This window comes from Ursus maritimus, unplaced genomic scaffold, assembly GCF_017311325.1.
Source record: "Ursus maritimus isolate PB19 unplaced genomic scaffold, ASM1731132v1 scaffold_1, whole genome shotgun sequence".
In the NCBI taxonomy this organism is placed as follows: Eukaryota; Metazoa; Chordata; class Mammalia; order Carnivora; family Ursidae; genus Ursus; species Ursus maritimus.
The window spans coordinates 67,761,596-67,787,525 of NW_024423343.1; positions in this window are offsets into that span (position 1 = coordinate 67,761,596).

A 25,930-nucleotide genomic window follows, 5' to 3' on the forward strand; every position below is an offset into this window, starting at 1 on the left:
CAAACAGAGCTAGGAATACTACATTTTCACATCAACAGAAAACCCCATAATTTACAGAGCATTGGATAGAGTACTCAGAAGTGTATTGCCTCAGTGTGGGGCAAAATTAGCCCTGTTCCTTAAAAGGAAAGCCTGGAAGGACCAAACTGTTTCCAAGTAATTTAAATGTGTCCTGGGGCGGGGGGGCGGGGGGGGGATTGCTAGAATATTTACAGGAATAAAAGAATATCCAGCAGTCAACAAGGTAAATAAAATTCACAATATTTAGCAACTAATAAAAAATTGTCAGGCATGCAAAAAAGCAGGAAGCTACGGCCCATAAAAAGGATTAAAAATCAATCAAGAAAAACAGACCCAGAAATAAGACAGATAAATGGAACTAGTCGACAAAGCAAAACAATTATTATAACTATATTCCATACTTAAAAAAGGTAGAAGAACAAGTAATCATTTTAGTTAGAGATATGGAAGTCATGACTGACTTCACAGAAATCTAAAGACTTATAAGGAAATATTATGAATATTTTGTTGGTAAAATATGCCAACATATCAGATAACTTACAGATGTATAACTTATAGATATATGTTCAAGAAAGGCATAAACTACTAAAACTAAAATCAGAAGAAATAGAAAATCTGAATAGATCGAAAACAAATAAAACAGATTAAATTAGTAATTTAAAATTTTCCCAAAAAGAAAAGCCCAGAGCCAAATAGCTTCACTGGTGAATTCTACCAAACATTTTAAAAAGAATTAATATGATAACATCACAAGTTCTTCCAGAAAACAGAAGAGAACACTTTGCTGCCATTATGTGTAAAAAAACAAAAACAAAAACAAAACACTATGGAGTTTCCTCAAAAACTAAAAATAGAACTACCAGATGATCTAGCAATCCCACTTCCAGGTATATAGCTTAACCTTTGTATGTACCTTCTGGGTATATATCTTATCTTAGTGAAATCAGTAACTTAAAAAGATATCTGCACCCCCATGTTCACTGCAGCATAATTCACAATAACCGAGAGACAGAAACAACGTAACTATCAATGAATGAGTAGATAAAGAAAATGTAAGATAGATATACAATAGAATATTATTCAGTTCTAAAAAAGAAGGAAATGCTGCTGTTTGCAAGCACATAGATGGAGCTTGAGAGTATTGTGCTAAGTGTAATAAGTCAGACAAAAAATACTATATGATTTCACTTATATGTGGGATCTAAAAAAGTTGAACTCATGGAAACAGAGAATAGAATGGTGGTTGCCAGGAGTAGTGGGAGTGGGGAATTGGGGTGATTATTGGTGAAAGGGTACAAACTTCCAGTTATAAGATTAATAAATTCTGAAGATTTAATGTACAGCATGGTAACTATTCTGTACTATATACTTGAAAGCTGCTAGTAAACTTTCAAGAAAGTAAATCTTTTTTTTTAATTCCAGTATATTAAAATACAGTGTTATATTAGTTTCAGGTGTACAATATAGTGATTCAACAATTCTGTACATTCAGGAGAGTAAATCTTAAATGTTCTTACTACAAAAAAAAATTCTGTATGGTGATGGAAGTGTTAAGTAACCCTATTATGGTGATCATTTTGCAATATATACATGTATCAAATCATCACATTATACAGTTTAAACTTACACAATGTTATATGCCAATTATATCCCAGTAAAACTGGAAAATATTAAAATGTTTGGAATGTAAAGAACTTTCAAGAAAGAAAATGTCTAGCCAGTTGACCCATTATCATGTTGTGAATACCCCTCACCCCTATTTAAAATGACCACCTTGTTGGGGGGGTGCCTGGGTGACTCAGTGGGTTAAGCATCTGCCTTAGGCTCATGTCATGATCCGAATCCTGGGATCGAGACCCACATTGGGCTCCATGCTCAGCCAGGAGTCTGCTTATCCCTCTCCCCCTACCCCTCCCCCAACTCATGCTCTCCCCCTTCTCTCTCTTTCTCAAATAAATAAAATCTTCAAAAAATAAAAATCAATAAAATGACCACTTCAAATTTAAGAAACAAAACAGATGAACATTCAGGGGGTGGGGGGAAGAAAAGAGAGACAGAGGGAAACAAATCATAAGAGACTCTTAACTATAGAGAACAAACGGAGGGTTGATTGAGGAAGGTGAGTGGGGAGATGGGCTAGATGGATGATGGGTATTAAGGAGGGCACTTGTTATGATGAGTACTGGGCATTATATGTAAATGATGAACCAGTGAACTCTATTCTGAACCAGTATTGAACTGTATGTCAACTAAGTAGAATTTAAATTTTTAAAAAATAAGATTAAAAAAATAAAATAAAATATAATGACCACCTCTTTTTCATATAGTAAATCCTTGTACATTCCAGTCATTCTCAAACTTTTATATAATGTGCATCAGAATCACTTGGAAGTCTTACTGAGTTATAAATTGCAGAGCCCCACATTTTGTAACATGTTCCCAGGTGATACTAATGATGTTGGTCCAGGGATCACACTTTGAGAACTGCTGCTATATTCCAAGTATGTAATAGCACAGTGACTGAGAGCTCAGGCTTGGATTTAAATGTTTACTTTAACCAGTTACTGCCTTGGGCAAATCTGTAATTCCTTTTAAACTTCTGTTTCTTCATTTTAAAATGGAGATACAAATTGTAGCTACTTCATTTAACCGTTGAGAATTAAATAATAAAGCCCTTAGAGTATTGCTTGGCAAATAATATTAGCTTCACAGCCACTCATCATTGTTATTACCTAGGAGCTTACTAAAATGCAAATTCTTAAAATGCAAATTATAGGATAAGACCTGAGATCCTTCAGTGTATATTAAGGCTTAAGAAACACTGGCTTGTCCACAGCCAGCTTTTGTTCCTATTGTTAACCCTCCAGTTAGAATTCTTTTTTTTTTTTTTTTTAAGATTTACTTATTTATTTGAGAGAGAGAGAGAGCATGAGCAGGAGGGGCAGAGGGGATGGGAGAGAGAAACTCAAGCTGACTCCTGCTGAGCATGGAAGCCAACACAGGGTTCAATCTCACGACTCTGAGATCACAACCTGAACCAAAACCAACTGTGGGCTACTTAACCAACTGTGGCACCCAGGCGCCCCTCAAGTTAGAATTCTCTAAGGGTGTTTTCTCATCAATAGCCCTCAGGTGCACCTACGTGGGTTGTGGTTGCTCTGCTCTGATTTCTCCCTTTTTCTGACCCCATTAGCTTTTTAACTTCCAGAAATCCTCAAATGTTCTCACCCAGTGATATAGCTCCTTTCCAGTTTTCTAGCGAGGTTATGGGTCTTTTTTTCTTACCAAAACTTATGGGACGCAGCAAAAGCAGTTCTAAAAGGAAAGCTTACAGTGATAAATACCAACATGAAGAAAGAAGTTCTCAAATGAATTAGTTTTACACCTCAAGGAATTAGGGGGAAAAAGAACAATGTAAGTCCAAAGTTAGCAGAGGAAGGGAATAACAAAGATCTGAACAAAACTAAATGAAATAGACACCAGAAAAGCAATAGAAAAAAATATCAACAAAAATAAGACCAGATTTTTTTAAAAAGATAAACAAAATTGGCAAATCTGATGGCTTCACTGGTGAATTCTACCAAACATCTAAAGAACTAATAGCAATCCTTCTCAAACGTTTTCAAAATATTAAAGAGGAGGGAACACTTCCTAACTCATTCTATAAGGCCAGCATAACCCTGATACCAAACCCAGACAAAGACATTACAAGACAACTACAGACCAGTGTCCCTGATGAGTACTGATGCAAAAATCCTCAACAAAATACTAGCAAGCAGATTCAGGAATGTAGCAGGGCAATTAGACAAGAAAAAGAAATAAAACACATCCAAATTGGAAAGGAAGAAATAAAATTTTCTGTTTACAGATGATATGATCTTATAGGTTAAAAAAAAAACCCTAAAGACTCACAAAAAGATATTAGATTTAATAAATGAATTCAGCAAAGTAGCGGGCTACAAAGTCAATGTACTAAAAAAATGAATTTCTTTACACAATGAACAACCTAAAAAGGAAATTACAAAAACAAATCCATTTACAATAACATCAAAATGAATAAAATATTTAGAAATTAACAAAAGAGGTGAAAGACTTGTACAATGAAAACTACAAAACATTGCTGCAAGAAATTAGAAAAGACATAATTACTGGAAACACATCCCATGTTCATGGATCAAAAGACTTAATATTGGTAAAATGTCAATATTACCCAAAACAATCTACAGATTCAATGAAATCCCTATTAAAATCCCAAAGATTTTTTTTTGCAGAAATATAAAAACCCACCCTAAAACTTATATGGAATATCAAGGGACCCTGTATAGCCAAAACAATCCTGAAAAAGAAGAACAAAACTAGAGATCTCACACTTCCTGATTTCAAAAAACTTACTACAAAGCTATAATAATCAAAACAGTGTGGTATCAACATAAAGACAGATATACAGACCATTAGAATAGAATAGAGAGCCCAGAAATAAATCCTCACTTACAAAGTCAAATGATTTTTGTCATTGGTGCCAAGACCATTCAAAGGGGGGGGGGGAAGAACAGTCTTTTCAACATATGGTGCTGGGAAAACTGGATATCCACATACAGAAGAATGGAGTTGGACACTTACCTTAAACCATATACAAAAATCAACTAAAAATGGATCAAAGATCTAAATGTAAGACCTAAAGCAATAAAACTTTCAGAAGTAAATATGGGCAAAAATTTCATTATATTGGATTTAGCAATGATTTCTTGGATATCACACCAAAGGCACAGGTAACAAAAGAAAAAACGGACACACCGAACTTCATAAAAATTTTAAAATTGTGTATATCAAAAGATATTGTTCACAGAAAAAAAGGTAGCTGAAGGAATGGGAGAACGTATTTGCAAATCATGTATCTGGTAAGAGATAAATATTCAGATTACATACAGAACTCCTAAAACTCAATAACAACAAAAACAAAAACCCAAGTCAAAAATGGGTGAAGGACTTGAATAGGCATTTATCCAAAGAAGATATATAAATAGCCAGTAAGCCGTTTATAAACAGCAGAGATTTCTCAAAAAGTTAAAAATAGAACTACCCCAGGATCCAGCAATTGCACTACTAGGTATTTACCCAAAGAACACAAAAATACTTGTTCAAAGGGATACATGCACTCTGATGTTTATAGCAGCATTATCTACAATAGCCCAATTATGGGAACAGCCCAAGTGTCCATCAACTGATGAAGGGATAAAGAAGGCACAGTATATATCTACAATGGAATATTACTTAGCCATAAAAAAGAATGAAATCTCACCTTTTGCAATAACATGGATGGAGCTAAAAAGTATTATGCTAAGTAAAATAAGTCAGTCAGAGAAAGACAAATACCATATGATTTCACTCATATGTGGGATTTAAGAAACAAAACAAATGAGCATTGGGGGAAAGAAAGAGAGAGAGGCAAATCAAGAAACAGACTCTTTTTTTTTAAGATTTTATCTATTTATTTGTCAGAGAGAGAGAGAGAGCAAACACAATCAACCCACTGAGCCACACAGGTGTCCCAAGAAACATACTCTTAACTATAGAGAACAAACTGATGGCTACCAGAGGGGAGATGGGGGGGAGGAAATAGGTGATGGGGATTAAGGAGTGCACTTGTGATGAGCACCACATGTTGTAAGTAAGTGTTGAATCACTATATTGTATATCTGAAACTAATAGCACACTCTATGTTAACTAACTGGAATTGAAATAAAAACTTTTTAAAAAACTAAAAAAAAAAAGATGCTCAGCATCACTAATCATTTGGGAAATGCAAATCGAAACTACAATGAGATACCACCTCACACCCATTAGGATAGCCTATCAAAAAAACAGGAAACAAGAGTTGGTAAGGATGTAAGAAATTAGAACACTTACACACTGTTAGTGGGAATATAAAATGGTACAGCCACTGTAGAAAACAGGATGCAGGTTTCTCAAAAAGTTAAAAATAGAATTACCATATGACCCAGCATTCCACTGCTGGGTATATACTCAAAACTCAGAGATATTTGTACACTGACATTCATAGCAGCATTATTCACAATGGCTAACTATGGAAACAACCTAAGTATCCATCAACAGATGTGGTATATACATAAATGGAATATTATTCAGCCTTAACAAGGAAGAAAATTCTGTCATATGCTACAACATGAATAAACCTTAAGGACATTATGTTAAGTGAAATAAGCCAGTCACAAAAAGACAAATACTTTATGATTCCGTTTATATAAGGTATTTAGTCAAAATTATAAAGATGGCAAATATAATGGTGGTTGCCAGAGGAGGATGGAAGGGGAGAATGGGGAACTATTGTTTAATAAGTATAGAGTTTCAGGGGTGCCTAGGTGGCACAGTTGGTTAAGTGTCTGACTCTTAATTTCAGCTCTGGTCATGACCTCGGGGTCATGGGATCAAGCCCCACGTCCAGCTCCGCACACAGCACAGAGTCTGCTTGATATACTCCTTCTCCCTCTACCCCTCCCCCCACTCTCTAAAAAATAAATAAATAAATCTTTAAAAAAATAAGTATAGAGTTTCAGTTTTACAAGATGAAAGAGTTATGGGGATGTATGATAGTGATGACTACACAGCAATGGGAATATATTTAATACCACTGACGTGTAAACCTAAAAATGATTAAGATGGTAAATTTTATGTAATGTGTATTTTAACACAATAAAAAAATTGAAAAGAATATAAACACCTGAAAAAAAGTCATTAAGTTATAGAAAACATTAAAAAAGAATATTACCTATGTATTAGAGTTTAATATATACAAACATTTTTATATTTGCTTTTTTACCAAGACACTCTTTTGTTGGTATAATTATTAGACCTATAAGTCAGAACACAGTAAAATAGATAGAATATATATACAAGGAAATTTCACTGTTTTTTTAATTCAAAATATTTATTATGCTATATACCATATCTCCATAAAACTGCAAATTAGACAGTTCTTGATTAAAGTAGCATAAAATCCAACTGGACAGACAGACATATACAATTAACTGGCTCTATAAATATTACAATAAGCAAATTATAATGGAAGCACAGAAGAGGGAGCAACTACTTCTACTGCAGAATAAATGATATATTAGCTGGTCCTTGAAGGTTGAGTGAGAACTTGAGCAGATAGAAAGGGATATTAGCATTCTTACAGCATTGGAAGCTAGAAAAAAAGACACAGAGAACTGAAAATACATGGCATGCTGGGGTGACACAGAGAAATTTTTTTGTTGCAGCTAATTCACAGAATGGATAAATGGATATGAGACTGGGGAGAGAAGGCCGAATTATGTGGCTGAAAAAATAGGTTTTGTTCATACTAAGAAAATCAAACAGTACCAGGAAAAGAAGATAGGATTTTTTTCCCTGGAGTTAACAGGGAACCACTGGTGATTTCTGAGGGAAGAGTGATATGAAACTTCTGCCTCCCATATGGCAGAATAAATGCATACTAAGATGGTCCTCACACAGAAAACGACAGTGAGTTCTGGGGGGGGGGGGGACACACACAAAAAAATCTTAAATTACTGAAGAGTAAACAAAAAAGAGACAGGTTATGGAGGAAAATCAAAACCTGAAGAAGGAGAATGGCACAGAATGAAGTTTTTCATTTGTATGGCTTTTGGCCACAACCTTTCTGGCCTTAAGAACCAGAGGACAAATTTCAGGGCCACTACTTCTACTAGACAGTGTAAATCTCCAAAAATAGAGAGGGAGAGGCCCAGATTCTGTAAAATCTGCCCAGATCTCTGAATGCTCACTGAATCTTGCATGCATGAGAAAGACAAAAAACCAGCCCATCAAAGATTTTGAAAACTAAACTGAGATTCGAAGTTGCCACTCAGAAAATACAGTACTTCGAATTCAACTGGAAAATTGCCTCCTAAAACCAAAATAACAGCACTTGTAGTAATAGAAATGATCCACAATGTAATATTCACAATATCCAGAAATGAAATCGAAATTTGAAATTATTCAACAAGTGAAGAATCAGGGGAAAAAATTACCTATTCTCAAGTAAATAAACAATGTATGGAGCCCAACTCCAAGATGACAGAGATGTTAGAAAGATTTTGATGTAGCTATTATAACTTTACTCACAGAAATAATTGGAAATATGCTCACAATGAATGAAAAGATAAGGAATCTCAGTTAAAAAATGGAAATTGTAAAAAAAAATCTAATTACAGAACAAAAATTATAATTCCTGAAATAAAAGTTAATCATATGGTCTTAACAGTAGAATTGTGTTAGTGGTGGAAAAAGTCAGTGTAGTTTCAGAAAAACATTGGAAGTTATCCAATCTTATGAAGAGAGAGATAGGGAAAAAAAAAAAAAGGTTAAAACAATGAACAGAGCCTCAGGCACCTGTAGCAAAATAACAGAAAGACTAATATGTGCAACTGGAATCCAGGAACCAGAGAAGAGAAAGAATATGCAGGGGGAAAAACTGGAAGATGTGATGGCCAAAAATCTCTCATAAATGGTAAAAGATATAAAAGTATAATTTCAATAATTTGGCAAACTCCAAACAAAATAAATCTAAGCACATCATGGTCAAAATTCTGAAAACCAAATATAAAGAGAAGAGTCTTAAAAAAAGCCAAAAAAAAAAAAAAAGGCAAAGTACTTACATGAGAACAAGGACTCACATGGATACTTCTCTTTCATCAGAAATTACAGTGATCAGAAGATAGTAGAACAATATAGGAAAGTTCTAAAAGGAAAAAAAAATGTCAACCCAAAATTCTATACCCAGAAAAAAATATGCTTCAAGAATGAATGCACAATGAAGACATTTTCAGATAAAAGAAACTAAGAAACTGTGTTGTCAAGGTGCCTATCTATAAGAAATGATAAAGAAAATCTTCAGGCCAAAAAAAAAAAAAAAAAGGATGCCAGAAAGAAACTCAGACACTTAGTAAGAAATTGAGAGTATTGGAAATAGTAAATATCTGAATAACTACAAAAATTACTCTTTCCTTTTAATTCAATAAAAGATAAATGACGAGCTGTAGCAATAATGACATAGAGCAGGTAAATGGAATATCATGGTTGCAAATTCTTGTGTTTTAAATGAAGTAGTATAATATTAACTTTAAATAGGTTGTAAAGTTAAGGATGTGTGCTGCAATCCTAAAGAAAATAATTTAAGAGAAAAACAATTTTAAAATAATGAAAAGAGGTATAGCTAAAAATCCAAGAGCTTCTAGGAAAAAACATAAGATATAAGAATATGCCTTTTCTCAGGGAAGAGTATATATACCAATGGAATATTAGCTGGAAAAAAACGAAGAATTTAAAGTTTAGAGAAGCAAGAAAAGAATGACTTTCTTCCTCCTCCAGAATAACCAAATTCTAATTTTTTTTTCCAAACTGGAATGACAGTGATATTTCCTAAATTCAGTCAAATGTATGAATACATATTTATAGATATAACTAAATAGTCTACAGATGCTTGAGTTTAGAAGTAAGGTTTACTGTGGGTATTGTCAACGATGGGGGCACAGGAGCTTAACAACATACACATGGGTGCACTCTGTCTGCAAACCTTCTTCTAAACATGAATTCCCCCTTCTCTGCAAAGAAAAAGGGGAAGTATTTCAAGAATACGTTGCAGTAAGGTTAATCATCTTTGGTATTTTAATAGCAGTTTACTTCTTGTTTTCAAACAACTTACAAATAACAGCAACAGAGTTTGGTTAAACCTCTAGCTCCCAAAATAACTTATTGTCAAACTAACTTTTCTTTCTTTCTTTTTTTTTAAGCTCAAAGTACCTTTTACTGATCCTTTTTGCAAGTTCCCAAAGACATACCCATCAATAGACCACTGAATCTTAGAATTTGAATCAGCAATATTTTGTCTGTGACCTAGGCTTTAGTGCCACTCAGTGTTCAAGTCACAGAACTGCAGTAAATCAAATCCCCAAGTCTATCATAGCAACCTCGAAATATTTACTCTGAATTTAAAGACATCAATTCTTAAATTCCTGCCTGCTTTACGCTGCTCGATACATCTGAGCAAGATGAAAAATTCAGCATATACAAGATACCTGTTGGAACTTTGATCTGGAGAAAGTGGAGAATGAGCGCTGAGGATCTTATCTTCTCCTTTCTCTGCTTGAATCATCTAGTACTGTGCCATGTCTCCAAATATAAAAGGACTTACAGAAAGCATAGGAGAGAGAGATCATTTGCTTAGAAGGAAAAAAAAAAGCCCAGCTATTCAGGAATAAGACCTAACTAATAAGTCCCACATTAACAGAAAATAAAAACACTGATGGAAGTTTATAAACAAATGCTGAAAACCACCAATTATTGGGACCCAGGTTATATAATCTTAATTCTGTTAAATAACATAAGATAAAATAAGCAAGTAGGCAATCTTCCATTTCTCACAACAAATTCCACACCAATTTTTCAAAATTTTCACTGTATGGGAAAAAGAAAGATTCAAAGAATGAAGACTGAAAGTGTGTTGCAAAAGAAGAAATACAAAAATAAGAAAGGCATTTTTAAGTAGAAAATAATTAGAAAAATAAGGAATAGAAATGCAAATATGAATGTAGAAAGGCTAAATAAAATAAAAATTTGGCCAGCAAATGGGATTTAAAAATTCACCTGGAAATTACGAATAAAATTACATCATTCAAGTTCATCTGGGAATAACATTATTGATAATGATCCATTTTTAAAATCAAAATAATGACCCATATGTAGTATTAAATTCAAAATTTTTAAAAGGATAGAGAGATCAAAATTCCCCTTTTGCAAATCCGTAACTATGCTTTGAAAGATCTTACATGCAACAAGAGGTAATTTAAAGAAAATTTCATGGTAACTTTTTCTTCTTAAAAAATTAAAATGTCCATTTATTGTAGAAAATTTTAAAAATTAAAAAACAAGCATGAATTATAGTCCCACTAATAGGACTGATAAAATGATCTGCATTAGCATTTTGGTGCCAGTCTTTTATCAATGTAAAAATTTACATGTTCCAAATGAAATCTTAACGATTTAATGACCTCATTTATTCTTTTAATATACAGTATATACATTAAAATATTGTTGAACAGTCCTCTAAAACATCATGTTAAACAACAACTGGTTTTTATTTTCTAGATGTACTCTAATTTTTTTAACCCATTTCCTATTATTGGACATGTTGGCTGATTCCTGTTTTTAGCTTTTATAAAGAGATAGAGTTCATATCCTTGTAACTAAATCTCATATATACAAAATTATTTTCTCAGAATAAAAAGCTAAAAATTGAATTACAATGTTAAAACCACAAAAAGTTTTATGGACTTCATAGGTAATTTTCCTACAGAAAGGATTGACCAACTGTCTGGTTTTCTGTATCTTGCCAATAAAATGACCACTCTTTTTACATCTCTATCAGTTTGATAGACAAAAATGTTTTCTCATTATTCTCACTTGCATTTATTTGATTTCTGGAAAGAGTAAGTAAATTTCATATGTTTACTGTCTATGGGATGTCTTTCTTTGTGAAGTGCCTGTTCATGTCTCTGACCATCCATAGGAACAGAGGGCAGTGCCTTGCAGTGGTTAAGAGCACAGGCTCTGAGCTCAGACCACTGGCTTTGAAGTCTTCATCTATCATGAACAGTAAGACTTCTCCAAGCCTTAATTTCTTCATCTGTGAAATAAAGATAACAGTACCTAGCCCCCCAGATGAGATGATGGCCTGTCATGTTCTACATGCTCTTATATTTCAAGAGCTCTTTATAAGAAGGATTTTCACCCTTTATTCACCATATGTGTTGCAACCATTGTTCCTAGTTGTCACTTGCCTTTCAATCTTGTTTATAGTGGATTTTGGCAGACAGAAGCTTTAAATTTTTTGTAGTAAAATCTATCACTCTTTTCTTCAGGATATTTGCCTTTGGTATCATGCTTAGAAAGGCAACAGATTTAGAGAAGGAGTAAAGATAGTACAACTTTTTCAGGAAAGCAAAATATATCTGGCATGTGTATTGTGAATCAGATCAAAATCCAGCATTCTTCTCATGCACCTCTACTAAGCATGCAAAATTTTTAAATAACTTCAGTCTGAAAAAGAAATGCACAAAATTCACAATGTCAGTCACTATACACAAGATTTCCAATGATCATGGCCTGTCTAGTTCCCTGGTTTAGCTGAATCTTGGTATTCACCTTCAATAAAAGCTACATAAATATACATAAATATAGTCATACCACAGTAATTAAATTAAGTTCCTCTTTTTTAATCAACTTCCCAGATGATTTAAAAATGCGTAATAAAATTAATTATTCCAAAAATCAAAGAACTTCCCAGAATCACTCATGTCTGAGGGAATCGGCTTGTGACTGAGTTTCTTTATCCTAGTCTCAGAAAATTTAACACAAAGACTTTCAAAGTTTAAGCAGACTAAATCATTAGTAAGGCAGCAAGGTGCTGTTCATTTGAACCAGGATGACGTTTTCCATCCAGCAGAGGACAGTACACACAAGCTGAAATACCAAACTGTAAACTGTTTCCTACACATCTCTAACACAATAGCATTATTTACCATGGTCTCATTACAGAGATAGTATTTAGTCAATTAATATCTTTGAAATAAAAATGTAAGCAGTAAAACATAACTGAAATTTTGTAACGATTTTTCAAATTTAGTTTAATGCTAATTCAATTTTAACATCTAAAAGATTTGAATATGTAGGGGCTCCTGTGCGGCTTAGTCGGTTAAGTGCCTACCTTTGGCTCAAGTCACGATCCCAGAGTCCTGGGATCAAGCCCCCACATCAGGCTTCCTGCTCAGCAGGGAGCCGGCTTCTCCCTCTCCCTTTCCCCCTTTGTGTGCTCTGCCTCGCTATCAAATAAATAAATAAATAAATAAATAAATAAATAAATAAAATATCTAAAGAAATTCTATAACAAGTGGAAGTACAATTCCAATATTATACTTTCATTTATAATTCATATAGAACTTCAAAAAGTTATCACTTTTATGATACTTTCATGTCCTTAGTCATTACAAGAAATTGCATTCAGGTGAGCCACTTAGAAAACATTAACAGTAGCAATATATTATGCTATATTTAAAAAAAAAACAGAACTATGTTTAAAATCTCAGTATTCCTATTTTCAGATATTTTGGGCAATTTTTGCCTCTTTTATAATATAAAATTGTAGTTAACATATCAGAACTGTAAAAAAAAGCTACTGGTTTTCGCAAGATCACAAATAAGTAAACAATTGCATATCAGTGATAAATTTTTCTTAGTCTGCTACTCTATCCACCACAGTATGTAATTTCTGCCATAAACATCTTAAAATATGTAAGAAGTCATAAGAATTGCTAATACTACTTTTCAGCACTGTCATATTTTGTCCGCTGAGCCAAACATACCAGATGTCTTTAAATAAAAGATTTAGACAGCATAAAAATAAAGTGTTATTGTATATGGGATTTTTAAAAATATACCAATACATTAGAAATACCATAAGGTCTGAATATATGCTATTACCAAAGAGGAAAAGAGTTTATAGATACTAACACAATATATCTGAAGACGTAAAGAGATAGTGATCTTAAATGGAGATGGTTAAGAAGAAAACAATAAAAAATCAATGTAACACTCTGCATGATAAAGAATATTTTATCTATTTTAACATAATGAGCTAGAATCATACATTCTCATTTCTTGGAGAAAATATGGATTTTTCATTTCCTAAAAGTAAGATAGCCCCATCAGTGTACAATTCTACTAGATTCTATGAAAAAAACCACTGTCGTTAAGTAGGCTGGAATGACGGTGAGGGGGTGAAGGGATGTGAGGTGACTACTGGGATTAACTGGTGATACTATATTTAAACACATGCACTCACACTCACAACTAGTGAAAAAGGAACTATCTGGGAGAACAGATTTGAAACAATAGCTTCATCCTGAGCTGCTCTTGTGCATCTGTTACATTTACACATTTCTATCTAGTAACTCTAGATGTTTAAGTGAACATTTCTCTCCGCATCCCCCCTCCACCTCTAGCCACAGATGATCATATAGGGAAAGGTAGAAGGGGAAAGAGAGATGAAGACAGAGTGGCAAGTCTTATATCCACACATGTAAAAAGATATAAAAGGACACATATGGACATAGTCATAAACATCACAAAAATAATTTTTAAATGCTCACTCAAATATTTAAAGATTACCCTCATTTGCCTGCAGAAAGTGTAAAACTTCCTTAGCCCTACATAACATATTAAAGCCCTCCACAATCTGACCCAACCTATATTTTCAGCCTAGGCTTCCACCAGGCACTGATATGAACTCCTTACTCCTCACATCAGTGCTTGTCATTCTCCTAGGCCTTTAAAATAAAATTTTGTGCTTTGGGACCTTTAAGCAAGGCATTTCTTCTACCTAGATCACCATCTTACAGCTCATCTAAAGAACTTCTTCTCATCTCTCAGGATTCAGTTCACTTACCATAATATAATTATTTGCTTATTTTGGTGTCAAACTCCAATAGACTAGACTTTGAGCTCCTAATAGGCAAAAATAATCTTACTTATATTTGTATTCCTAGCACCAATCGCACTGCCAGGCATCATTGCTGATGTAAAAATGTTTGCAGAGGGGTGCCTGGGTGGCGCAGTCGTTAAGCGCCTGCCTTTGGCTCAGGGCGTGATCCCAGCATTCTGGAATCGAGCCCCACATCAGGCTTCTCTGCTGGGAGCCTGCTTCTTCCTCTTCCTCTCCCACTCCCCCTGCTTGTGTTCTCTCTCTCACTGGCTGTCTCTGTCAAATAAATAAATAAAATCTTTAAAAAAAAAATGTTTGCAGAATGACGAATAAATGAATGAATGAACACATATCTATTAGAACTCATAGATCTTTTTTAGGAGTGACAGAATCTGTTTTCCTTTTCTCTCCTCAAGCACTCAAAACACTATAAATTAACTAAAATGGAATTTTCTTCCTTTGCCCAAAACTACCCCATTCTTGTCCACAGCAACTCCTAACCTCAGTAGCAAGTAAAATATTTTCTCTATTTCGAGACATTAAAAGACATATTATTCCAGGAAGATGGGATAGATGAATTTTTCCATATTCTTCCCACTAGGTACAAATAAACATCCTGGATGTTATATATAAAATAAACATAAAACTCTGAAAGATGGAGAGAAGAAAGCAGACTGGTTAGGAGGGACATCAAAACCCAAGGAACAAGATGGTGGTGAGTTCCTTGGGTTTTCTTTCTTTTTTTTTTTTTAAGATTGATTTATTTATTTTGAGAGAGAGCAAGCAAGCAAGTTGCGGAGGGGCAGAGGAAGAGGAGAGAGAGAACCCCAAGCAGACACACACACCAGCTCCGGACGCCCCCCACGGCCACTGAGCACAGAGCCCGAGGCAGGGCTTGATCTCATAACCCATAAGATCATGACCTGCACTGAAATCAAGAGTCAGATGCTTAACCAACTGAGCCACCCAGGTGTCCCTCCCTTGGCTTTCTTGCCTCATACATTCCAGACTTATTGCTTAAGAAGCCAGTAATCTGGAAACATCAATAGGCATAAAAATAGCCCCCAACAAAGGCTTGCTCTCTCTAACTAAAGGACCAAGGAAAGGTCAGCCTAGTGAGATAGAAAACTTTTAGACAATAACTGCTCAACTCCAGTCAAACACTGCAAGAAAAACTGTGGCTCCACTCCCATCCATACCAGCAAAGGCCAAGTGCGGAGCTTAGACATCCACCCTCACCCTCAACTACAGTAGTGTCAAAGAAGTCCAAACAGGAAGCTGGGCCATCACGGGCTATCCCTGCTGGCCAGTAATGTGATCTCCCCCTCCCTGTACTGTCAGTGGGGAACACACAAGGAGCCAGGACTTCCTCCCCAACCCAGTAAAAAGCCACCCTTCCCACTCCAATGGAGGAGTGTCAGAGGATGCCTTATGCAGAATGGGACTCTCACTATCACTCAGTAGTAATAAGGCCGCCCCTACCACAGAGTCAGTAGAGACTCTGTAAGGAGCCAGAGTTCCCACTGCCACCCAGCAGTAATAAGGAGTCCCTCCCATTCAATTGTCAACAACCTACTTCATATTTTTTCTCCACTTAATATTAACATGGTGACACCTCTCCCCTTCCTTCCACTGCCAGAGTGGTGTCAAAGAAAGTCAACCAAAAGGGAAGGTTTAAATAAAACTTGAAGTCTCACAATATAATATGAGAATGTCTAAGTTTCAATAAAATATCACTCACTACACTAACAACCAGAAAGGTCTCAAACTGAATGAAAAAGACAACCAATGGATGCCAAAAAGAGATGACAAAAGAGCTAGGATTATCTGATAGAGATTTTTGTAAAAGCCATTATAAAAATGCTTCAATGCACAATTACAAACACACTTGAAACAAACGAAAAATTAAAAAGCCTCAGCAAAAAAAGAGAAGATATAAAGAAGAACCATATGGTAATTCTGGAACTGAAAAATACAATAATCAAAATTTAAAAGGTTTAGTGGATGGGCTCAACAGCAGAATGGAGGAGATAGAGGAAAGAAAAGGTGAACTGGAAGAAAAACAAGAGAAATTACCCAATCTAAACATAGATTAAAAAGACTGGAAAAAAAAAGAAGAAAAAGAATAGTGCTTCAGGGACCTGTGGGACTATAACAAAAGATCTAACATTTGTGTCATTGGACTCCTAGAAAGAGAGGAGAAACAGGCAGAGATAAAAAGCACTTAAAGAAATAATGGCTGAAAACTTTACAAATTTAGCAAAGGACATAAACCTACAGACTCACAAAGTTGAGTGAATCCCGAACAAAAAAAAAAAAGGAAAAGCAAAGAAAAGAAAGAAAAAAAAAAGAAATCTACACCAAGACAAATTATAATTAAAATTCTGAAAATTAAAGACAAAGAAAAAGTCTTGAAGGCAGCCAGGACATCTTATCTATAGAAGGGAAACTATCTGAATGACAATGAATTTCTCACCAGAATCTTTGGAGGCCAGAAAAAAAAGTGGTACACTATATTTCAAGTCCTGAAATAAAAGAAATGTCAGAATCCTATATGCTATGAAATTATCCTTCAGGAAGTAAGAAGAAATAAAAACATTCCCAGATGAAGAGAACTGAGAGAATTTAATACTAGTTGACCTATCCTAAAAGAATAGCTAAAGGAAGTTCCCTAAACAGAAAAGGAATTATAAGAGAAGGAACCTTAGAACATCAGAAATGAAATAAGAACACAGTAAGCAAAAAATATTGGTAAGTATGATAGGCTTTCCTTCTTGAGTTTCTTAACTTACATTAGACAATAGAAGCAAAAATTACAATACTGTCCTATGTGGTACAAAATGTATGTAGAGGAAATATTTATGACAATTATAAACAGAGGAAGGTAAAGGGATACAAAGGGAAGTAAAGTTTCTATACTTCACACAAACTGCTAAAATGATGACACCAATTATTGTGATAAGATATATATCTAAATACCTTGCAGTAAGACAAGAAAGGGAAATAAAAGACATACAGATCAAAAAAGAAGAAACAAAATTGCCCTGTTTGCAAACAGCATGATTATCTACTTAGAGAATTCCAAAGAATCTACACACACAATCTGCTAGAACTAATAAGTGACTTCAGCAAGGTCACAGAATACAACATTAACATACAAAAATCAATTATATTTCTATATAGTAGCAATGAACACATAAACACTGAAATTTAAAATACAATATCATTTATAACTGCTCAAAATGAAATACTTAAATGTTATTCTAACAAAACATATTCATGATTTGCATGCTGAAAACTACACAAAGCTAATGAAAGAAATCAAAGGAAATATAAATAAATGGAGGGATCTACCACGTTCTTTGGTTGATAGGCACAATAGAATAAAGATGTCAGTTCTTTCCAAATTGGTATGCAGTGTTAATGTAATTCCTAACAAAATCCCAAAAAGATTAGATAGGGTACGCCTGGGTGGCTCAGTCGTTAAGCATCTGCCTTCCGCTCAGGGCGTGATCCCAGAGTCCTGGGATCAAGCCCTGCATCGGGCTCCTCCACTGGGAGCCTGCTTCATCCTCTCCCACTCCCCCTGCTTGTGTTCCCTCTCTCGCTGGCTGTCTCTATCTCTGTCAAATAAATAAATAAAATCTTTAAAAAAAAAGATTAGATAGGTAGATGGATAGGTAGATAGATTGATAGATATAGATAACTCTAAAATTCCTTTGGAAAGGCAAAACTAGAATAGCTAAAACAATTTTGAAAAAGAATGAAGTGGAAAGAGTCAGTCTACTTGATTTCCAGAATGTATTACACAGCTACAGTAATAAAGACTGTGTAGTATTGGCAAAGGAATAAACACACAGATCAATGCAGTAGAACAGAGAACACAGAAATAGACCCATACAGATATGCCCAACTGATTTTTGACAAAAGTACAAAAGCAATTCAGTGGAGAAAAAATCCTTTTCAACATATGGCATTGGAGCAATTGGAAACCCAAAGGCAGTAATTTGAACTTGAACCAAAGTCTCATACCTTATGAAAAAGTTACATAAAATGGATAAGACTCAAATATAAAATGTAAAACAGTATAACTTTTAGGAAAAAATTGGAGAAAATTTTCAGGATCTAAGACTAGGTGAAGAGTTCTAAGACTTGACGCTAGAAGCACAATCTACAAAAGGAAAAACTGATAAATAGGATTTCATCAAAATTTTGAATTTTGCTCTATGAAAGACCTTGTTAAGGGGGTAAAAAGACAAACTATAGAAAAGGATAAAATATTTGGAAACCATACATCCAACAAAGGACTAGTGTCCAGAATAGATAAAGACTCTCAAAACTCAACAGTTTTTAAAAAATTAATTAGAAAATAGGCAAAAGATGGGGTGCCTGGGTGACACAGCTGGTTGAGCACCCAACTCTTGGTTTTGGCTCAGATCGTGATTTCAGGTCATGAGATCAAGCTGAGTGTGGAGTCTGCTTAAGATTCTCTCTCCTCTTCCTCTGCCCCTCCCACTTCTGCACTCTCTCTTGCGCACTCTCTCTCTCTCTAATAAATAAAAAATAAATCTTGTAAAAAAAGAAAGAAAACGGACACAAAAGTCATGAATAGGTATTTCACCAAAGAGGACACAGAGATGGCAAATCAGCACATGAAACATCATTAGTCATTACTGAATTGCAAATTAAAAACACCATGAAATGTCACTATACACCTAACAAAATGGCTAAAATTTTAAAAAGTGGCAAAACCATATGCTGGTGAGGATGCAGAGAAATGGGATCACGCATATATTGCTGGTAGGAACGTAAAATGGTATAGCCACTCTGGAAAACAATTTGGCAATTTCTTTAAAAATCTAAACATGAGGGCACTTGGATGGCTCAGTCAGTTATGCCTCCGACTCTTGATCTCATCTCAGGTCTTGATCTCAGAGTTGTGAGTGCAAGCCCCACATTGGGCTCCATGCTGGGTGTGGAACCTACCTAATAAAAAAACCTAAACATGTAACTACCATATGACACAGCAATTCCACTCCTGGGCATTTGTCTCAAAGATGTGGTCACACAAAAACCTGAACACAAATGTTTACAACACAGATGTTTATTCATAATACCCAAAAACTAGAAACAATCCAGATGCCCTCCCATGGGTGAATGATTAAACTAACTGTGGTACATCCATACCATAGACCAATACCCAACAATAAAAAAGAATGAATTATTGATACATGCAATAACCTGGATAAATCTCCAGAGAATTCTAATATGTGAAAAAAATCAATCCCAAAAGGTTACATACTGTATGATTCAATGTATACAACATTCTTGAAATGGCAAAATTATAAAAATGGAGAACATGTTAGGGTTATTGGGGCTTAACAGTGGGGGCAGAACTTCAACAGACGAATGGATAAAGAAGATGTGGTCCATATGTACAATGGAATATTACTCAGCCATCAGAAAGGATGATTACCCAACATTTGCATAAACATGGATGGAACTGGAGGAGATCATGCTAAGTGAAATAAGTCAAGCAGAGAAAGACAATTATCATACAGTTTCACTTATTTGTGGAACATAAGGAACAGCAGGGAGGACATTAGGAGAAGGAAGAGAAAAATGAAGGGGGGGAACAGAGGGGGAGATGAACAATGATAGACTATGGACTCTGGGAAACAAACTGAGGGTTTTAGAGGGGAGGGGTGTGGGGGGATGGGCTAACCCAGTGATAGGTATTAAGGAGGTCATGTATTGCATGGAGCACTGGGTGTTACATGCAAACAATGAATCATGGAACACTACATCCAAAACTAATGATGGTGACTAACATAACAATAATTTTTAAAAAGTGGGAGCAGAAGAGAACTGATATGCGTATAAAAGAGCAATATGAGGGATCCTGGGGGTGATGGAAATGTACTGTCTCTTGACTATAGCAATGTCAATATCCTGATTGTGATATTATACTATAATTTTACAAAATGTTACCACTGGGTAAAGGTTACATGGATTATCTCTGTATTGTTTCTTACAACTGTATGTAAATCTACAATGATATCAAAATTAAAATTTTGTTTCAGAAAAAATTTTTTTTTCCTTAAAGAACTAAAAGAAGGAAATAGACTTGATTATCTCACTAGTCAACAAAATACATATGTTGAACATTTGTATTAAATCAAAGAATGAATGAGCAACTAGACAATTCTTATTGGCCTATGCTCACCTGGTGGACAGCCCTGTCTTGACCTTCTAGGTAATTAAAATTAAGCTCAACATCTTTGTTTTGTGTCCTGATGAGCTATGCAAGCTTAGTCTATAAGGTCAGAGAAGGAGCCTTAGAGGTCACCCAATCCAACTCTCTCATTTGTAAAGAAATTGAGGACCAAGAAGATTAAATTATAAGGTCAAGTTTTGGGTTTTTTTTTTTAAGATTTTTATTTATTTATTTGACAGAAAGAGAGACAGCCAGCAGGAGAGGGAACACAAGCAGGGGGAGTGGGAGAGGAAGAAGCAGGCTCCCAGCAGAGGAGCCTGATGAGGGGCTTGATCCCAAAACATCGGGATCATGCCCTGAGCTAAAGGCAGGCGCTTAACGACTGAGCCACCCAGGCGCCCCCAAGGTCAAGTTTAAATACAGAGTTTGTAGTGGAACCAGGCCTAAGTTCCCATTCGCCAGTACAATATTCTTTCCATCGTAGACTTACATATCCCCAAGAGTGAAGACAGTCTCCTTGATAGGTCTATACAGAGAATTATTTAAGGAATCTACCATACACCATCTGAAACTGAATTCCCACTGCATACTCTCTGGAATAGAATGGCCTCTTTTATATAGGATGGCTTATCACCAAACCCATCCCTGGAAACTATCAGTGAATACAAAGAGCAGGAAAGAAAAACATCAGTAGCCTAGAAGCTCAACATCCCTCCTGGACAAGCACAAAAGAAAGCCCCACAAATAAGGAGTTCTCCCGACCCTTAGAGTCCAGGAAGGAATTTTACTCTGCATCTTCCCTCTAGCTGTATTCCAGCACTCTGGGAACCTAAAAACATTAAATATTTATTGAGTAATTATTACATGCCAGGAACGATGCTTGATGCTAGGGACAGTGAACAAGAGACACAATCCCAAGCTTCACGGAGTTGCCATCTGTGAGAAAATAATTACAGGTAATTGCAAAACAGTATATTAAGAGTTAAGAGTATGTCCATAATACACTGAGAGCACAAGAGGGAAATCATTTCCTACTGGGCAGGGAGAAATGGTAGGAAGGTGGTGGGAAGAGTAAGCATTCAAAATAACCAGACAGTGGAGAATAAAGTTAATCGTTTACTCAATTTACTCAACTGAGAAAGTATCTAAATAAAACAATTGCTTTGGATCTTACATAGTTCACTTTGAGGCTTTGGTAAATGCTTCTATAAACCTCATAATCACATTCTAATTTATCTGTTTTGTAAAGTCAGCTTTTTATATAGATTTACTTTTAAAAGACTTTCACTACATTTGTAAAAGACTACTGTACCACTTCCCCCCACTCCCACTCCGTAAATCAACTCTGTCAAAAGAATTTTTTTATTGTATTTGTTTTGGTACTTAAAAACCCAATATGTAACTCAAACGACATGGTTTACATTTTTCCATGACTATCATGCCATATTTTGTCACACCCACTAATCAGATACTTTCCACTCATCTCTCTGCTGTATATGAAGCTGGCAGAAGACAATATTCTAAATTGCTTTCCAATCACTGCACCTCAAGAGACTTAAAAACACATTAACCTCAGGCAAGATAGCACGCTTTCATTTTGCAGGAAAATAAAACACTAATTATTGTCCCAAAACCTTCCTTAAAGGTCAAAAATAAATCCATAAATGCAATAAAATTGAGAGAAAACTTAACCTAGACCTTAAAGGAATAAACTCTTGATCTTGGAGTAAACATTTGAAAAACTCACTCTAATTTAACTTCTTCCGTGCCATGGTACCAAAACAAAGGGGGTTAATTAAGGACACAGTAATCTTTTGTCTGGTTTGGTTTTTTCTCATTCTCACAGGTATAAGTGTAAATTACTTGTGTAGCTTAAAATACTTGTTCACATTTCAGGTCAATGGATATCCGCTTAGAAGAAGGCAAGCACTGTGAACAGTGCTCTTAATTAATAATATCTTCACTGCATTGTTATATATTCTGGAAAATTGAAATCAACAGCAAAAATGCCTCATTTATTTCAGTAGGACTAAAGAAAATTTTAAAATTTATGTAGTACAAACAATATGTGTGAGCCACCTGTTTGCTTTTTAACTAAATGGATTGGTATGGAATGACAGCTGCTGCAAAACCAACAACACTTCAAATACTATATATTACTTTGCCAAGAAGATGAAATTTTGGTATCATTTACTTTATTACCATGGGACGTGTTAATGGAGATTCCTACAGAAGAGCACTGTAATGAATATTTCTAGCCACTAAGTGTCACCCTTCAGTTAAATATTTTAAAACTGCACTGATTGGGGGGTGGGGGCATGACTGTAGAGTCTTTTGAATGGGGTCAATCAGAAACAAACAAAAAAGACTCGATTATATAATGCACTCAAAGCAAGCATAGGCACTATACCAGTGTAAACTGCATAAAGAGGAATTCCTAGAGATAGAGGTGTTGCTCTCAGTGGAATGCCAAGTGATCAAATCAGACATTTTGCAAGCTTAAATAAGGTTTGAGCTGCACTAAGCCTTGTAATCTGTTTTTACCAATATAAATGCCAAAACTGAATTGCCACTATAAAGTCTGCCAAGTTTCTTTGTATTGTATGTCAGTATGCTGTTTTCCTTGATAGTGCCATCAATAAACATGTCTGGGGATCAACCGCTTGTGATCAGATATGCTACTTTCATTGTTTCAAGCTGAGCTGATACCGTATGAAAAGCCAGTGCCAGAGAGGTTCCATTCAGGCTTGAGCATGTGAGGGAAGAGAGAGGGCACAGTTCCCTTTACCCTGTATACATAGGTCTAGGTTAAGATTGGAAATTCCCCAATGCTCATGAGTTATAGACCTCATTTCTGAGATTGCGTAAGTTTTAGACAACAGCATAATGTTCTGCCCCTTGTAGGTGTTTTCTAAATAATTCAACAGATAAATACTCCAAGTTTAAAAGAAAAGATTTTCAGCCATACCACTCATCATATGTAAGAGTCTTGTTATCTCAAGATAGCAATATTATTGTATATTTTTCTGGTTATGTCACCATACAGGATAAAAATATATGTTGTTGCTGGAGTTTCTTTGCAATTAAAGGATCCCTTCAAATGTTTTTCCTCAAAATAAAATATCTATACTCAGAGTTACTCAAATCTCTATCTTTTCTTGCAAGGCAGACTGCTTCCATTTTGAAAAAACAGTTTTTCTAGCTTCTACTAAGTTTTGGGGGGCTTGTTTGTTTCATTTGGTTTGGTTCTTATTTTGTTTGTTCAATCTTGGGCATTTCATGCTGGGCAATCTTTCATAGTTACAACACAAGTCAGAAAAGTTAATGAGTACTTTAAAAGTTCAGAGCTGAGAAAAGTAAATTTGTAAGGGTAGGAGTGGGCAAGTAAAACTTTATAAAAATAGTATGTTCTTTAAAAGTACACATTACTATATGGATAGAATTTCCTTAGACCTAAATGTGGAGACAGGACATTCATATAGCTAGAATGGTGTGAGCAAAGATGTTGAAACAGTATATTTTGGAGACAGTGAGCAAAGCAATTTGGACTGAGTAATGATTCCACATAAGAAAGTGGTAGTTGACTAGGATTAAAAGAATTTTTGGAACCAGACTGGAATGGAAAACATGAAGTCAATAAGTTTTAGCTCATACAAACTAAGAGACAATGGGAACCATTAAAACATTTGAACACAAAAATGAAAATGATATGAAAAAAAAAGTATCCATAAGATTAATCAGACAAAGATGCGGAAAATTTAGAGGTGGCAAATGACAATAATACAATATTTTTTAAGAATGTGTATTGCAGATATATTTTAAGATTCTTAAAAATGTATAAACTTTCACATCCAATAAATTCTTCTGTTGAATAACCCACAAAAAATTTTAAATAAAATAAAAAATCCACAAAAGGAAAATAACAGGTACACCAAAATTACATCAACATTTGTTTGGTTTCTTTTTAAGATTTTATTTATTCATTTGAGAGAGAGAGCACAAGCAGAGTGGGGAAGAAGGGCAGGGACAAGCTGACTCCCTGCTGAGCAGGGAGCCCAACACGGGACCATGACCCAACCCCAAGGCAGACACTTAACTGACTGAGCCATCCAGGTGCCCCAAATCAACATTTCTAATAGGAAAGAAATACCTCAATATCCAATATTGGGAAAGAATGACACATATTCTTGAAGAATTTTGTGTAGTAGACCAGTAATTATGAAGACTATGTAAATTACATGCAAAAATTTAAAAACTCATGATATATGTACACGTATACAAATATATATATATATATATAAAATCACAATTTGAAGTGCAAAAAACAGCCCCAGAGTACAATGTCTGTTTGCCTAAGACACTAGTAATAAGGAATTTGAGAATACAGCCTTGACCTGAGGTTATAAATCTCTTCTTCATATACCCAGAGGTCTTCAAGTTTTTTTAGGAAAAGAGTCTAGGGGGTCTAGGGGGTCCATCCCAAATCAGGACACTGGCTGTGACAGAGGGACATTACTGCTGGGTAGAAGCTGGCCTTGGCAGGTGGCGACTGAAGCCAGAATCTAAAGCAAGGGCTTCTATAGCAACCATGGGTGACGGAGCAGCACCTGGAACAGGTGGTAGTAATTATTTTAGAATGTCAGTTCCATTGCTGTAGTCAAGGAAGAGAATTCCCAGTCAAGTTGACAGGGCCCACTGGATTACATTTCTTTTCATTCCCTTCCTCCACCACTTTCACACAGTGCTACAGGTGAAGATGGAACAGGTTCTGGTGACAATCAACTCACGGGTTTGAATCAAGAGGGGTTTTGGCATTAATGGAACAGTGGCCTTCGTGGAGCACGTCGGGCTAGGCAGCTCCAGAATAGAGAACAGTGTGACCCAGACAGAATAGAGACATTAAAGCTTTTCTATTTCTCCAATCACCACCACCTTCAGCTGTACTAGCTCAAGTCTTCCTTTCTCATCCCTTACAAACATTTCAGAAAAAGTACAGAACTTTCTGGATCACTTTTCAGGTATAAAATAGCTCAATCTGATATGAAACTTCCCACTTAGAGCTCATTTCATCCTTTCCTCTGCAGTGCCGTCTGAGCCTTAAAGACTTAGAGTGACAAAAAAAAACAGCGTGATCT